This window comes from Colobus angolensis, unplaced genomic scaffold (genome assembly GCF_000951035.1).
Source record: "Colobus angolensis palliatus isolate OR3802 unplaced genomic scaffold, Cang.pa_1.0 Scaffold178, whole genome shotgun sequence".
Taxonomy (NCBI): domain Eukaryota; kingdom Metazoa; phylum Chordata; class Mammalia; order Primates; family Cercopithecidae; genus Colobus; species Colobus angolensis.
The window spans coordinates 3837122-3841114 of record NW_012114910.1 but is presented as its reverse complement, the minus strand read 5'-3'; positions in this window follow the sequence as shown (position 1 = coordinate 3841114).

The following is a 3993-nucleotide window of genomic DNA, read 5'->3' as shown; positions in this document are numbered from 1 at the left end:
AAAAAAAAAAAAAAAAGAACAAACAATAAAACCACACACACACACATCATAATACAAGATCAAAACAAAACCTCAGCCTTTGAAATGAGGCAGAGGTTGTAGTGAGCCAAGATCATGCCATTGCACTCCAGCCTGGGCAACAAGAGCAAAACTCCATCTGAAAAAAAAAAGAATACAATGTAAATGCTGTGTAAATAGTTGTTATGCTGTATTGTTTTTATTTGCATTATTTTATAGTTATATTATTTTATTGGTTTTTTAAATATTTTTGATTTGTGGTTGGTTGAATCCATGGATGTGGAACCCATGGACACAGAGGGCCACTGTATGTAGGTATGTGTGTGTATAAAGTGTTGAAGGTCAAAACCCCAAAATGTTAGCACTGGCTATTGTTAGGCAGTGGAATTATTAGTGATTTTTATTTTTCCCCCTGCATAAGGTTTATGCATTGAATATATTTAGCTATTACAATTTGTAAAAAAATATTATCAGTTCCACTTCTTGCCTTGACTCAGCACCAACCAGGTTTCCATGAGTCTGCTAAAGTTTCCAGGGCAGGTGGAGGGACATTTGCAAAGGGCACTGGAGGGGGTTCTACTGTCCTCAGGAGCAGAGGAGATAGTGGGGTGTCCAGAGTTACCACATAGCAAAGGGCTGGCCCTGCAGGGAGGAGGGTCCTTATATATCATGGGAGAAAGGGGATTGCAATATAACCAGTGAGTCATCCACCGTGGCCCAGGAGCAGGGAGCAGATAATCTGGTAACTGGTGAAATTCCAGAACCAGGCTGAGGCCGGGCACTCTCCCGTACCCACTTCCTTGTTCCAGCTTCTGCACCATCTGCTCATGCATACCTAGGCTTCTCCACTTCAATTCACGGGCTCCTGTTGAGGGGCAGGACTGCACTGTGCTTAGCTCTGTGCCTCCCTGAACTCAGCACAGAGCCTGGCTGACCCATTGTAGGAAGGATGGATGGATGAACAGATGGATGAATGGATGTTCTCTCCCTTTCACCTGCCTCCCATCTCCATCTGCTGATATTCACCTCTAGGGGGCTCAGGTGCCTCTTCCTCCAGGAAGCCCTTGCTGAGTCCTCCAGGCCTCCACTGTACTCCATGGTAACATCAATTACTCATCTTAGCAGAGTCTGCCTGGTACTGAGGTTATGGGACTCTGAGCTGGTTTCCATCAGTGCATGAACCTTGAAGGCAAGGTCAATGTCCTGATCAGCTCTGTTCTCCATTGAACCCCACAGCACCAAAGAGACACTCAATCAATAGTATGAAAGGAAAGAAAGAAGCCTCTCTTCTCTCCCTGAGGCCATGTGGCTCAAGATTAGGGAGTAGGGAGTGTTAGTGGGGAGGGGGAGACAGTTTCTGCTTCCCCCACCCTGCTGAGGGATGAAGATTCAATAGCCCCAGGTTCATCGTCTGCACCTCTGACTCCATCAGCTGGTTCTTTTTACTTGCTCCCAGTCATGGTCACGAGGGGATGGTGACTCAGCCCAATTCATCACCACAATGGAAAAACCCAGTCACCTGTCCTCCTGGCAGCAGGACTGGAGCTGCCTCTATCTGTGGAAGGGCAGCAAGCCATACTGTTTTCAAGGTCCTTTTGTCTTTCATCTGCTGAAAAATCAAAAATTTAAAGAATGGAGGAGTATCACTGGTTTACATTTACAATGTGGTATGAATCTGTGTTCCCTCCACGCCAGGCTCCAAGTCAAATGTCCATGTGCATCATCTCACAACAGTTTCACAAGACCATTGTTACCTGAAGTGGTCACTGGTCACTCTTGTCCCCCAGCAGCTGACACACCCTTTCTACAAGGCAGAGCCCACCTCCCCCTAGAGAAACTGAAAACATCTTTCCCTAGCTTTGCTTACTGCTTTGCCAAAGTATATGACCTGGGCTCCTCCAATCAGACATTGCATTCTTTCTATTGATTGACTGATTGATTAATTGAGACGGAGTCTCGCTCTGTTGCACAGGCTGAAGTGTAGTGGTACAATCTTGTCTCACTGCAAACTGCGTCTCCCAGGTTCATGCAAGTCTCCTGCCTCAACCTCCCAAGTAGGTGGGACCACAGGCATGTACCACCATGATTGGCTACTTTTTGTATTTTTTGTAGAGATGGGGTTTCACCATGTTTTCCAGGCTGGTCTTGAACTCCTGGGCTCAAGCAATCCTCCTGCCTCAGCCTCCCAAAGGTCTGGGATTACAGGTGTGAGCTGCTGCACCTGGGCATGTTCTGTTCTTGGTTAATTAGAAACTAGTGGCTTGAGGAAGCCAAGACCACGCAGAATCCACTGTGGTGAGGATTGGGGAAGCAGCAGCTGAGATCCTGATGTCAGTGCCCAGTGACCATGTCCAGGGGTGGCACTGGCTGCAGTTTCTGTGCCGGGGGATGGCAGCGGTAGTTTTAACATCAGGGCAACACTGCAGTGTCAGGCCTGGCACCTGATATTCCAAGAGCTGCCCACCCTCCTTTATTTTTCGTTTTCTTTTTTGAGACGGAGTCTCACTCTTTTGCCCAGGCTGGAGTGCAGTGGCAGAATCTCAGCTCACTGCAACCTCTGCCTCCTTGGTTCAGTCAATTCTCCTGCCTCAGCCTCCCGAACAGCTGGGATTACATGTGTGGTGGCACTTGCCACCACACCCGGCTAATTTTTGTATTTTTGGTGAAGATGGAGCTTCACCATGTTGGCCAGGCTGGTCTCGAACTCCTGACCTCAAGTGATCTGCCCACCTCAGGCCCCCAGAGTGCTGGGATTACAGGCGTAAGCCACCATGCCCAGCCTATCCTCCTTTTAACAAAGTCTTTTTCTGCTTCAATTAGCCAGAGTAGGTCTCTATTTCTTGCAATTAAACACCCTGACTGATATATCAGCCCGAGTTTACAGATGAGAAAGTGAAGGCTCATTTGAGATCTTCAGAAAGGTTATCTCAGCTCCAACCTGGGTGCAGGCCAGTGATCTTCTGCCCATTTTACAAGGCAGTGACTTAGGAAGCATGTTTCAAGTAATTAGGAGCAAGGCCGGGGGGACACTTTGTTAGAGGCCTCCTGTCCCAGGCAACAGCTTGGCCTTCTGCACTGTTCTACTTTCCACTGTTAATCCAACCTGCTCCCAAACATCACGCCTCCTCCCCAGGGTGCTGAAGATGAAGAGAGCCCAGCGGCACAGGGGACCCAGAGCTTGCCCTTCTGCTGACTCGGCAGTGACTCCTCTGCCTGGCATGACTGATGTTTCCAGAAAGGTCAGGGCCTCCTCAACCTGCCTACTCCCTAAGCACCTTTACTTGACGCAATAGCCCTGGGAACCCTCACAATTACGTTTCTTCATCATCTATTGTCTCCACTTTTAGGAGTTCAAATCCACAATCTGACTCACTGGAATGCTCACAGGAGTTCATGAACTATCTGAGCTACATGGATAGTCTGCATGAGTTCAAGGTCACTGCAGACACCGTGTCTCATACAGACAGGTGTGTCATAGTGTCAAAGCTCCTGTTAGGAAGCCTGCAGAACAGCCTAGGCCCCGTGAATTATGTCATTGGAACATCAACAATTTTGTCCAATGACAAGGTCTGAAATGACTGAAAAGGGTAGGACTCAGGTAAGCCTGAAAGAATCTCTCTGCGATAATAACAATTTCATCACGAGTAATAATAATGACCATTTATTGAACACTTAAACTTAAGTCATGTGTCTGGCACTATATTAAGCATTTTCTTTATATTCTGTTATTTAATCTTTACAGGAATCCTGAGGTCAGCATCATCCCAATTTCACAGAGTATGACATGAAGGCTCAGAGAGATGGGTAAGCAGCTTGCCAGACATCCCACAGCCAGGAAGCAACAGGACCAGCCTGTGCTCCTAAGGACTGGCTCCTGGCTGCTATATATAGAACTAAGCCTGGTGGAGGTGTCAGAAATAGAGGTTCACTTCTGTCATCACCGACCTCCCTCCACCCCTTTGCAAAGGAGGAAAC